This window comes from Scyliorhinus torazame, chromosome 16 (assembly GCF_047496885.1).
Source record: "Scyliorhinus torazame isolate Kashiwa2021f chromosome 16, sScyTor2.1, whole genome shotgun sequence".
Taxonomy (NCBI): Eukaryota; Metazoa; Chordata; class Chondrichthyes; order Carcharhiniformes; family Scyliorhinidae; genus Scyliorhinus; species Scyliorhinus torazame.
In genome coordinates this window covers 189,299,373-189,312,792 of record NC_092722.1, presented here as the reverse complement: position 1 = coordinate 189,312,792, position 13,420 = coordinate 189,299,373, and the positions used below count along the sequence as shown (strand labels likewise).

The window sequence follows — 13,420 nt, the reverse complement described above, 5'->3', positions numbered from 1 at the left end:
TTGATTTTGCACAGACAGTTCGTCGATCACACACATACAACTGCTCTTTCTTTCAGCTACTCATTGGCTACATTTGCTGAGCCTTTTGGGGTAATAAGATACAGATCATTAATTTCATCAATCTGCACTTGAGAATTGTGAGAATGTGGTACGAGGCTTTCAGAATCATTCAGTCCTAATGAATTAGCACAAAGATAAATGCAGGTTGACAAAATCAATGTTGAGAATACTGACAAACTGAAGACGCCACAGTGACTGTCAAAGGCTTGTCAATCAGATTGGATCAATACTGGAACTCTCTGCTAACACTATGATGAAAGTCCCGTCACCGCGGGGAGTGCAGTGGTTCACGGTTCCCCATGGCTTCCTCATTACATTTACCGCAGGACGTTTAATATGTCCTTGTCGCACCCAGAGAATGGGGAACAACTGATTGTAATCTAAATGACAGAGTTCAAAACAGCGTGGGTTACAAACTGCGTTTTTGAAGTGCACAGGATGCGATTCATCCGCAAGATCAACCTGTAAAATTTTACCCTTTATAAATTCAAGCTCAACAGCTCAAAGCTTCTACCGCGGAGGCCGGCTGGGCCGTAACTAGCGAATAAATCTTTCCTTCATCCTGCCCTGCTGGGATGTCCCTCATTTAAATGCTTCCTCCCTGTGTCTGCTGTAATAGTGCTGTTCATTTCTTTTGGTCCCATTGCTCGTATGTTACTTTATTGTTTTGTCTGTGGACCCATAATCGACATGTGTTTAAGCAGAAGACTGAAAGTTGAAACAGGACAATGTGTACCCAGGCTTCATGTTTGGAGAAGCCAGATTCTTCAGCACCAGGTGGATCTTAGGAAGCGGTTGATGAGGGAGTCAGTTTGGTTGGTTAACTGGCAACTGGTGCGTTGGCCAGGTACAGTGTTCTACCTGACATTGGTCAGTGACTGGTTCTTATGTGATGCTCTGTGTGAGAACTTGGCCAAAGTGTTTTAGATCTTGGAAGCAAAAGGAACGCTCTCTCTCTCTCTCTCCCCTGGTTGCTGATGTGAAATAATTGCTTTATTGTTCATAAAGCAGTGCCTGGCACATCCTTTGCTCTGAACCTGAAATGATGCTGAGTCGGCAGAGAAGGTAGACAACCTCGCCAGAGAAAATCATCTCAAGCCCAGAAGGGAGAGGTGCCAAAGCAAAATCCTGGACTTCAGAAAGAAATTTACTGGAACTCATCCCAGTGCATCAATGATCCTCATCTTTTTATTTGTATTAGTGTTTTCTTTTCCTTTCCACCACCTTCTCCCCTCTGTTTTTTTGTCTGTGTGTGTGTGTGTGTGTGTACGGAGTGCGGCGAGTTCAGAAGGGACACCCGGGGGGTTGGGAAAGGGGTCAGTTACATTTCTGTCTGGAATTTTGGACATAATAAACGGTTACTTGTGTTGCAAAGTTACAAACCTGGCGACTAGTTTATTTGGGCCCAGCCAAGGACGTCGGGTATTTTAAATAAAATCTAATTTTGCCTGTGTTGCGACTCCGGGTTAAGCGGGGCTTGGATTGACCGCGCTGGGTGTCGTAACACAACCCTGCAGGCCCACCTCTGATTCAAACCCGTTCTGATGAAATTCCATTAGCTCTGTCTCGCTTACTCTCTCTGTAATTGCTGCCTGACTTGCCAGGTTTTCCCAGCGTCTCCTCATTTTGCTTGTTTCAAAGAAGAGCTGGGAGCCCAGGCCAATTTTTATCCCCCATCCAGGATCATTACAAATGTTGTGTGGCCAATAACCCATTACTATTTGCTGGTGGGGTGGGGGGGGGGGGCAGAATGTCATAGAATTATAGAATTTACAGTGCAGAAGGAGGCCATTCGGCCCATCGAGTCTGCACTGGCCCTTGGAAAGAGCACCCCATTTAAGCCCACGCCTCCAGCCTATCCCCGTAACCCAGTAACCCGACCTGACCTTTTGGATACTAAGGGACAATTTAACATGGCCAGTCCAATTAGCCTGCACATCTTTGGACTGTGGGAGGAAACCGGAGCACCCGGAGGAAACCCACGCAGACACGGGGAGAACGTGCAAACTCCACACCGACAGTTACCCGAGGCTGGAATTGAACCCGGGTCTCTGGAGCTGTGAGGCAGCAGTGCTAACCACTGCGTCACTGTGCGGCTGCCGCTGTCTTTCAGTAAATAGCGACAGTGGCTACACTTAAAAAGCACTTCGTTGGCTACAAATGTTGGGACAGCTTAAGATTGTGAAAGGTGCTATACAAATGCACATTCTTGTTTTCATTCTGTGCTGTCCCTGTGTAAAGCTTATCTTTATAACTTGTGCCACATTTAAATGCTCATTAGATTTTCTCCATAAAATCAGCAACAACTTATATTTACATACCATCTTTAACATAATAACACAATAATATTTTTTATTGTCACAAGTAGGCTTACATTAATACTGCAATGAAGTTACTGTGAAAAGCCCCTAGTCGCCACATTCCAGCGCCTGTTCGGGTACACAGAGGGAGAATTCAGAATGTCCAATTCACCTAACAAGCACGTCTTTGGACTGTGGGAGGAAACCTACGCAGACACGGGGAGAATGTGCAGACTCTGCACAGACAGTGACCCAAGCTGGGAATCGAACCTGGGACTTAGGTATTGTGAAGCAACAGTGCTAACCACTGTGCTACCGTGCCGTCCGATTTCAATGTGCTTCATAGGAGTGTAATGGAATAAAATTGGACATCTCGCCACATAAGGCAATAGGGCAGGTTTTTTTGCTTTTTTTATTCATTTATGGGATGTTGGTATCGCTGGGTAGACTTGGTTCTCTGGCCCTCATCCAATGCATCCTGCCCAAAATCTGTTCATCTGTGACTGCCACCTCAAGTGGCTTGCTGACTACCTTAGCTCCAATCCGATTGAGACCAGCGGGGCTCGCTGTGCCAGTCCGCGGCGCTTGGCAAACAAGAGGATCGGGCAGATCAAAAGCACGACGTTCCGGTGTCCGGGTATGGTATCAGTTACTGCTGTTTGAAGGTACAACCCGGTGCCATGCCATCGAGAGCCTCTAGCTGTCTCAAACACGTGTGTGAGGACTGCCAGAGCAGCGGGTATAATACCGGACTCGTAATTCAGAGATTGACACTAACGATCCAGCAGAACATGAGTTCAAATCCCAGCACAGGCAAATCTGAATTCAGTTTAAACAATCTGGAAATAAAACAAAGGAACCAGTTGAAAGTGACCATGAGGCTATCAGGTTGTCATAAAAACCCAACTGGATTTAGTGGCTCTCCGATAGGGAAGGAAATCTGTTTTGGCGTGAGCTTATATGTGACTCCCTTCGAGCTAATGTCTGCGTGTTCCCAGGGCTCTGAACCATCACGTGAACCATGGAATGTCTGCGGCCTGGCACAGAGACTCGGGCCTGAATTTTGCCGCGGGATGGCAAGAGGAGGCCACCCTACCAAACAAGGGATGCCTGGGCAGAGCTGGCAGCAGAGGTCAGCGGGCATGACGTGGGGCGCCGTGCCTGGAAACAGTGCCGAAAATGATTCAATGATCTGTGCTCAGCAAGGGTGAGTACTGAGTTGGCATGGTCCAGAGTGGCAAAGTCTAGAAGGGTAGCTGTCCTCAGCAACGCTTAGGGGTGTAGGAATCAGAGTAACAGTAAGTGTTGTGCGTGCTACGGGTGGGAGGTGAGATCGGAAGATCTGGGTCCATCTAAGGGTCAGGTGTGCAAAGATGAGGGGACCTCAAAATGATGTTGCAGGTGGAGTAATAAATGGACTTCTGTACTTACAGGAGAAGTCACATCACAATGCCTCAGAACACTCGCGAAATGGTGGTGGGGTGACTCACCTGCTCATCCTGAGACAATGCGAGATGATGGCCTGGAGCTGGAGTGCAAGAACGCTCAGAGCAAGGTAGGAGTCCAGTGGACAGATGAGAGGACAGGCAGGTAGTGAAAACAATGAAGGACTTCTAAACAAGGAGCCTCAGAGTTATGTATTTCTGGCATTGCCAGGAGACTTCAAGCTTCATTAGGAACAAGAAGGTGTTTATGAATAAAGATTAACTTGGGACAGGGGGGTTTACAGTGACGAATGTGATATAAAATAGTTACTTTAAAGATATTAGTTACTGTAATGTAGATATAGGCCGGTCTGATTCTGTTAGTTCACAGACAAAGGATTTCAGAACGCATGGCAAGGAAAGGGAGAGGGTGTCCAGTGGAGGAGGAGAAAAGGATGCTGGGTAACAAGAGGCCAGGGAAAGGGATGAGAAGTGAGCCAATTAGGATGTATGGCCAGGTCAGGAGGGTGACCTATGGGAATCGTGTATGTGAAACTTGTTGCCATTTGAATGTGTTGGTAGAGGTTCCTTTGTTCTACAGAATCACTCGATTCGGGAGGCTCAGGAGGCGGCATGCGTTCTGTGTCTGTGTGAAACGAGCCAGACTTGCAAGTCAAATAAAAATAACTAATGCTATGCCTGCAAATCCATCTCGAGTTTTATTGAGGCCAGACTGATGGGTAAAGAATTTACGATTTATCAACAGCACAGCTCCATGTCCCCCAATTCTCACTACATGACTGATAGATATATTCCGCCCAAGAGAGGACTCCACCCTCTGGGGTGATCACTCATTCTGGGTTCCCATTGGTCAAGTCAGGTGACTCTTTTCAGCTGTACTGTCTTAAAGAGACAGCCGCCACACCCAGTTAGTCAGCAACTAAGAGCCCACCAAAATACCGCCCAACATGCATATTGACTACATGATGAGTGATAAAGCTGACCAATTGTCTTCCCCCCCCTGTAGATGAACCATCCAGCTGGGATCTCGTGGACCCTCCATGGACACCTGAGGAGGCGCTGCTGGCAGATTCATCTGGGTCATACCCTCGCTTGAAACCAGGCACCAGCGGAGATACAAACACGTTGGTGGGCTTTAGTTTGTCGGCTCAGATGGTAGTGCCCTGTGGGATGGGCATGGCCCCTTCTCCAAGGATAGTGTTAATTTTATAGCCCGGTTGATGTCAAGGGTGGGTCCTGTCAACATTATTTTTGCCTCACAACATTATTGATCCCACACACTAGCCGGCTGAGTTGCATCTTGGTCAGGGATGGGTTAACCTCTCAGCATTCGGTCAGCTTCCTTAATCCAGCCAGGACTTTGTCCTCCCAGCCATGTCGAATCGGTAATGTCGGAGGATTACGGATGGCTTTGGGTCGTAATAGTTCTTTACTGGATCCGCAAGCTTGTTGAATGTTTTAGTGCCAGGGGCTGCGGGTTAAGTTAAACTCTTTATAACGCTGAACGCAGGGCCTGCGTGCTGTCAATAGGATTGTTTTATGCCTGCCATCCCGCTCTGTGCCGTTAGTGTGGAAGAAGTAGCTCGTGTGTTTGGTGCCCTGGGGCCAGTCCTCCAAGTCCACATCATGCGTCTCGAGCTTCTCAAACAAGGGCATTTCCAGGTTTTTCTTCCTGCTTTGTTTCTTACCGGAGTTGACATCTGGGAGTTTCGAAAAGGAAGCTCCGACTCCCGTGCTTTATCCTCATCGCCAGTGTTATAATGCCAGGAGGCACGGAGCGAAACGCTAAATTGATTTACTTTTAAACTGAAAATAAAGCCGCTAACACGGCACGCAAAACAAACGTCCCAGCCCAGGGAACTGCCGGTCCGGGTCGGGGAGCTACATTGAAAGGTCCTGCTAACGAGTCCTCGCCGAGTGGGCCTCCACCCGTTCACCGGGGGAACTCGTATTCTACGAGGTCCATGGGGAGATCAGTCAGTGACACCCCGCAGTCCTCGTGAGGGCTATCACAATATTCCATACCAAAGACCTGAACACAAAGTCTGGGCAAGACATTTCAGCCCATACCAAGGGAATGTGGTGGTGCTGCTGGAGGAGACATTTTTCTGATGGGTCATTTGTCATGTGAGCGTACCTTTAAGAAATGGGTGTTTATAGATGAGTGTGTACATAAATATCTGCAGTGAGAAGACCTTTAAGAAATGGGTGTTTATTACTGCAGTGATGTCAAAGAGTGGGTGGAGCGGGGCTGTCTGTCAGCTTTTTACTTTCATTTTAGGTTGTTTGCTGCAGGGTGTGCTTTAGTTTTGTTTTCAGAGCTGGATAGCTGCAGTCACAGCCAGAAGGTGTATGAATCTCTCTCTGTAATCGAAAGACTGTAAATCGATCCTGGTGATTTAAAACTAATAACAGTAGTGACTTTAACCTGATGTGCTTCTGGTAAAAGGTGTTTTAAGTTTTATGGATGTCAAAAGGAAAGCTTAAAGGATTACTTAGTGTTGTATTCTGTGGGGGTTGCATTTGAATTGATGGTTGCTAAGATGGTCACTGTATGTTTTAAAAAGGTTAACTTGAGTTCATAGAATAAACATTGTTTTGCTTTAAAAAATACATTTCCATTTCTGCTGTACCACACCTGTAGAGTGGGCCGTGTGCTCCCCATACCACAATCTAGTAAAAGTTGTGGGTCAGGTGAACTCCATGATACACTTTGGGGTTCTCTAAACCTTGGCCCATAACACATTAAATTTGCCTGAATGGGAGGTAAAGGTCCCTGTGGGACTATTTTGAAAATGAACAGGGACGTTCTCCCAGTGTGCAGGTCAATATTTATCCCGTAACCAACACCTTAGCACAGGTTACCTGGTCATTATCACATTGTGGGATCTTACTGTGCACATTCTGGCTGCCTCATTTTCTATATTACAACAGTGACTTTACTCCCGACAGAGTCGTGTTGACTGTAAAGCACCTTGGAATGTTCTGAGGTTATGAAACGGGCCACAGAAATCCAAGTTTTTCTTTCTCTGAGATGTTGGCTGTTGAGGCTTGGCGGGGGTGGGGGTGGCGGAGGGGTGGGGGGTGGACACTGAGGGTGAAAGTGGCGAAATTGAAATTGCTACATCTGTGTTGGATAGGGGTATAAAGGGGCGAGTGCTGAACCAATGCAGCAAATGGAGTTAGGGTGCAGACCAGGCATGATTCTGATTGGATGGAGGCATAGTGTTGAGGGGCTGAATGGGCTCCTCTCGTTGCCGTGGTTGAGGGATACATATTGGCTGGGGAGAGTCCCCATTCAGCCAGGACACCAGAAAGAATTCGCAGCGTCAGAAGATGGTTATCACAACACGACCGCAACATGCGCCAGGCTCAGCCTGATCCAGTTTAAGGTCGTGCACCGGGCCCACATGACGGTGGCCCGGACGAGCAGATTCTTCGGGCTGGAGGTCAATTGTGCGAGATGCGCCAGAGGGCCGGCTAACCATGTACACATGTTCTGGTCGTGCCCTGAACTCAGGAGGTACTGGCAGGGAATCACAGATATCATGTCCCAGGTATTGAAAACTGGGGTGGTAATGAGCCCGGAGGTGGCAATCTTTGGGGTTTCGGAGGACCCGGGAGCCCAGGAAGAGAGGGAGGCCGACGTTCTGGCCTTTGCTTCCCTGGTAGCCCGGCGACGAATACTGTTGGCATGGAGGGACTCTAAGCCCCCGAGGGCTGAGGTATGGCTATCGGACATGGCGAGCTTTCTTGGCCTAGCGAAAGTCAAGTTCGCCTTGAGACGTTCGCTGCTAGGTTTCGCCCGAAGGTGGCGGCCATTTATTGACTTCTTCGCAGCGGAGTAAGCGTCAGCGGGGGGGGGCTAGGGTAGAGTAGAGTAGGGGGATATTGAGGCAGGTCCCTGCGTGAACAGAGCCGTGGTTTGCACTATGTTTAATTTGTAATTTGTGTCTTAACTTCTTTTTGTTTTGTGCTGTACAATGTCACTTTTTCTATGTGCCTAAAATACCTCAATGAAATTGTTTGTAAAAAAAAAAAAGAAGATGGTTATCAATGTTAAATCTGTGCCAGGCCTGCAAGAGGAATTAAGCTAGTCCTAGCCTCCGCCCCCCCCCCCCCCCCCCCCCCCCACCCCGGCAACCCCCCGGCCTCCTGATCTTCGGAATCATTCCCTGGGATCATTTACATTGACCAACCCACCACAATATCCTGGGAAAATACAAATTCTCCAGAATCTCCCTCCGTTCTCACCTCTCTAACTCCTGCCCTGTGATATCTGTCTCCACACTTCATTAAATGAGTCCTGAGGTGCTGTTTATAAATATACATTTAGAACATTTGCATAATTTCTGTAATTTATTACATTTGCCTTTTATCTTTGCATATTAATTGAGCCCTGGTGGGTTTCTGATTGCTTATGCAATGCCTGTTTAAAGGGTGCATTTGTTAAAACAGTGGCTTTAATTCCATTTAAGTTAAAAATATTTAGAGACGTTCACAATTTAAATTCTGCTGTCACAAAAGCTTAAATTCATCTCCGCACACCGTAAAAGCCACCCCACCGATCTAACAGCCATATTTAAAGCTTATTTTGTCCCGCCCTTACATTGCAGGGGCTTTTTGTTTCAAGAATGAGTTGTCATAATCTCTCTGTGCGTTTAACTTTGAGTGCTTACCTCACTTCCTCTTTTGTGCAAAGTGTAATCATTCTGAAAAGTCACTCTTGTGGTTGCACTGTTTGTTTGTGGGTGTCAGCGAAAGGTCCCTTGGCATTGTCGATCGTTGCCCAGTCAACCAATCAAACAAATCACCAAGAGAAAACAAAATTACATTTCTATAGCGCCTTTCGTGTCCCAATGCACCTGACTGCATATGGAGTATTTTTTTGAAGGGTAGGTACTGTTGTAATGTAGCTGCACACAGCAAGCTCCCAAAAAACAGCAATGTGATACCAACCAGATGAGCTGTTTTTGTGACGTTGATTGAGAGATGGAATAATGGCCAGGCCACTGGGGAGAATTCCTCTGTTCTCCTTCGACACAGCGGGGTGGAATTCTTTTTTTACGTCACCTGAGAGGGCAGACAGGGCTTTGTATTAAAGTCTCATCTGACAGATGGCACAGACGAGACGCGTTCTGCTGCTCCGACAAGCTCTTCTTGGACTGGGTGAATGTGCATGTAAAAGGAATCAATCAAATATTGCTCACTGAACCTTGGCTGTTAAAATTGAACAAACCTTGTGGTGGCCTGGGTGGGTTTAGAAGTGAGTCCCGGGCGAGAGGTTTGTGCTCTTCTGTCTTAGTTGAAAGCGGCACAGCGGCACAGTGGTTAGCACAACTGCCTACCAACGCCAAGGGCCCGGGTTCAATTCCGGGCTTGGATGACTGTCTGTGCGGAGTCTGCACGTTCTCCCCGTGTGTGCGTGGGTTTCCACCGGGAGCCCCGGTTTCCTCCCACAGTCCAAAGATGTGCAGGTTAGGTGGATTGGCCATGCTAAATTGCTCCTTAGTGTCCCTAAAGTTAGGTGGGATTACGGGGATAGGAGAGGGCTTGACCCGATATGGGGTGCTCTTTCAGAGGGTTGGTGCAGGTCCCACCTCCCCCAGAACCGGTCCCAATGCCCCAGGAATCTGAAACCCTCCCCCTGACACTATCCCTTCGCCACGTATTCATCCTATATAATCCTGTCATTTCTACTCTGACTAGCACGTGGCACCGGTAGTAATCTCGGGATCACTACTTTCGAGGTCCGATTTCTTGACTTCCTTCCTAGCTCCCTGTATTCTGTTTTTAGGACCTCGTCCCTTTTGTTAACCGATGTCGTTTGTACCGATGTGCACCACGACCACTGGCTGTTCACCCTCCCCCTCCAGAATGTCGTGTACCCGCTCCGAGATATCCTTGACCCTAGCACCAGGGGTGCTTGTAATGAGTAACCCCACAAATAACCATGAGAGTGTGTAAGGTTTGGTTGTCTTCTAACCTTTACCACCTGGCTTTCTGGGATTGAACACAGCTGCGGTAGCACAGTGGTTAGCACTATTGCTTCACAGCTCCAGGGTCCCAGGTTCGATTCCCGGCTTGGGTCACTGTCTGTGCGGAGTCTGCACGTTCTCCCCGTGTGTGCGCGGGTTTCCTCCGGGTGCTCCGGTTTCCTCCCACAGTCCAAAGATGTGCAGGTTAGGTGGGTTGGCCATGATAAATTGCCCTTAGTGTCCAAAATTGCCCTTAGTGTTGGGTGGGGTTACTGGGTTATGGGTATAGGGTGGGGGTGTGGGCTTGGGTAGGGTGCTCTTTCAAAGAGCCGGTGCAGACTCGATGGGCCGAATGGCCTCCTTCTGCACTGTAAATTCTATGTGACGGGGGCAAGGGAGAACTCACCTACTGGGACGCGTGGTGGGGCCTAAACCTCGGAAGTGACCTGGATTCCCGAGAGTTGGCAATGAAGAATAAATATATAAGAACATAAGAACTAGGAACAGGAGTAGGCCATCTGGCCCCTCGAGCCTGCTCCGCCATTTAATGAGATCATGGCTGATCTTTGTGGACTCAGCTCCACTCTCCGGCCCGTACACCATATCCCCGAATCCCTTTATTCTTTAGAAAGGCATCTATGTTTTTCTTAAAAACGTTTAAAGAAGGAGCCTCAACTGCTTCACTGGGCAAGGAATTCCAGAGATTCACAATTCATATTTATATGAATAAACAAAACACATCTCGATCCTCATCAACATATGGGACTCAGAGGGATTCTGAGTGGTGACAGGGATGGGATTGGCCGACCCTGCCCAACCCCCCCCCCCACCCAATGGCAGGTAGGTGCCTGAGATGCACTCATCGTGGCATGGGGGCCCACCAACAACATGCTACTTAGGTGCCCCACCCTGAAGCACTGTCCTCGCCAAATCCGCCCCCCCCCCCGACCCAAGGTCCTGGAAACTCTACTGGGGCCAGTGTGCAGGGTACTGTCCCGACAGGCTCAGAAATCTGAGATATTTGGCTCCATGATTACAATGTATGTTTCTCTCACTGTAACAATGGCCAGCTAAGCTTGCTCCAGATTTACACCATGAAATAGCACAATATAAAATGTCCTTCACAAATACATCGTGCACTTATTTTCAGATGAGGGATGAGTCATTATCGTCATGCTGAGAGCTATTTTTGCTTCACTAACATGACAATAACTCTGCCCAACCTGGTCTCATTATGAATATTCATGTTCGGTTCTAATTGAGGGGAGCTGTTGATGTCGGAACCTGTCACGGGTTTGAAGATGCTGTTCAAACGTGGGTACATAATGTCTCCTCCATCCTTCTGATCAATGTGTCATCAGGCTTATTAGAGACAGGAAGAGGCTATTCAGCTCCTTGGACCTGTCCTGCCACTCAATTCGATTATTATCGATCTATATCTCACCTCCATTTCCCCACTGCTGCATATCCTTGGATTCACTTACCTAAAAATAATCTATCAATTTAAACCTTCAGATTTCAGCGTACATGGGCTGGGGGAGGAGGTGAAATGGGTCGATTATGATAGTGGAGGTGGAGCGAAAGAGAAAATGCTGGAAAATTTCAGCAGGTCTGGCAGCATCTGTAGGGAGAGAAAAGAGCTAACGTTTCGAGTCCAGGTGACCCTTTGTCAAAGCTAACAGACAGAGAAAGTGGGGAATGTTTATACTGTGGAGTGAGAATGAAAGATGAGTCATAGCCACAGAAACCCAGGGAAACCGGGTGCTAATGGCCACAGAAACCATGGGAACAGAGTGCTTATGGCAGTCCCCAGAGAACAAAAGGTGTGAAAGGTCAAACAGCAGAGAAACTAACATCAGAGGGTGAACTGTGACAGATGGTGATGTGGGAGGAGGGGAAGGGGGAAGCAAAGGGGAGAAGGGGTAAGGAAAGGTGGATAAGATTGGGGGGGGGGGGGTTAAATAAATATTAAGAAAGACAAGAAAGAAAGAAATGGTAAGAGACCATTAAAATGAAATGGGATGGGGTCGAGGTGGGGTAGAGCTAATCATCTGAAGTTGTTGAATTCGATGTTGAGACCGGAAGGCTGTAGCGTGCCTAACCGGAAGATGAGATGTTGTTCCTCCAGTTTGCGTTGAGCTTCACTGGAACATTGCAGCAGACCAAGAACAGACATGTGGGCATGGGAGCAAGGTCTTGTGTTAAAATGGCAAGCAATGAGAAGGTCAGGGTCCTGAATGCGCACAGACCGAAGGTGCTCAGCAAAGCGATCACCCAGTCTGCGTTTGGTCTCTCCGATATAAGAACATAAGAACTTAAGAACTAGGAGCAGGAGTAGGCCATCTGGCCCCTCGAGCCTGCTCCGCCATTCAATGAGATCATGGCTGATCTTTTGTGGCCTCAGCTCCACTTTCCGGCCCGAACACCATAACCCTTAATCCCTTTATTCTTCAAAAAACTATCTATCTTTATCTCCTTTATAGAGGAGACAGCATTGGGAGCAGCGAATGCAATATCCATAGTGGAGGTGGATATGGGCTGTGTGAGGAGGTTAAATGGGTCAACTATGATAGGGGAGGGTGGATATGGGATGTGGGAGGATTTTAAATGGGTTGACTCTATGGAAGGGGAGGGTGGACATGGGTTGTGGGAGCAGTCGACCTCTTTGACGGTCCAAAGTCATTTTTGTGTTTTGATATTTTCTATATTTGATTTCTCTATCATCTCTCGGAAGAGACCTTTGGACTTGGATATTCACCATGGTGGAGAACCTCTCCATTGAGAAAATGGCAGAAGAGGCCCAAAATTGGTTGTCCTGTCCCCAAACACAGCACCTATCATCATTGTTGGGGGGAATGGGGTGGGGTCAGGATCACAGAGACAACTGCCCATGTAAATCAGCAACGTGCCTCCACTCATGTCCAATTTTGGTAACCCAGGTGTGTGAAACATGGGGTGGGATTCTCTGATCCTGAGGCTAAGTGTCGATGGCGCCGTAAACGCCAGAGCGTTTTATGACGGCACCATCTGGCCCCGAGGATCAGCGATCCTGCAGCGCACAGGGGGCCAGCACGGCACTGGAGGGCCTCACGCTGTTCCAGCTGCTGATCCGGGTGTCAGCACGGGCGCTGCGAGTTCGCGCATGAGTGCGAGTTGCCTTCTCCGTGCCGGCTCCGACGCAACGTGGCGAAGACCTACAGGGGCCCGGCGCAGAGGAACAGAGGCCCCCACCGGGATAAGCCCGCCCACCGATCGGTGGGCCCCGATCGCGGGCCAGGCCACCGTGGAAGCCCCCCCGCCCCACAGGGTTGATTCGCTCCTCCCCCCCACCAGGCCACCACCCGCAGCATGAACGCCGAGGTCCCGCCGGGTAGGACCACACGAGAACGACGCCGGCGGGACTCGGCCTAACTTACCGGGCACTCGGCCCATCGCGCGGGGATGGCGCCGATTTTCCGGTCGCTGGCCCCCCCCCGGCAATTCTCCGACCCGGCACGATTTGTTTGTGGATTAGGAACGTGTTTTGGCTTTGTGGAGTCGTTTGGAGAGCTGGGGCACCATTCTAGAGAGGTATGGTACTCTTTTGTATATGGTCCCTGGATACCTTTGAGGGAGATAAGGTGCTGTTTGGAATTGT

At 48.6% G+C, this 13,420-nt stretch overlaps 1 protein-coding gene and 1 long non-coding RNA gene across 4 annotated transcripts in view; one reads left to right on the top strand and one right to left on the bottom strand.

Moving 5' to 3' along the window:
- The window catches only part of LOC140393316 (zinc finger matrin-type protein 4), a 588,935-nt gene that overhangs the window by 496,061 nt on the left and 79,454 nt on the right, over positions 1 to 13,420 (bottom strand). The gene's annotated exons all lie outside the window — the stretch shown is intronic.
- The window catches only part of LOC140393317 (uncharacterized), an 83,626-nt gene continuing 73,669 nt past the window's right edge, over positions 3,464 to 13,420 (top strand). Inside the window, exons 1-2 of the long non-coding RNA XR_011935574.1 lie at positions 3,464 to 3,567; positions 3,794 to 3,915. This is a non-coding gene — a long non-coding RNA (uncharacterized lncRNA). The remainder of the gene's footprint in view (positions 3,568 to 3,793; positions 3,916 to 13,420) is intronic.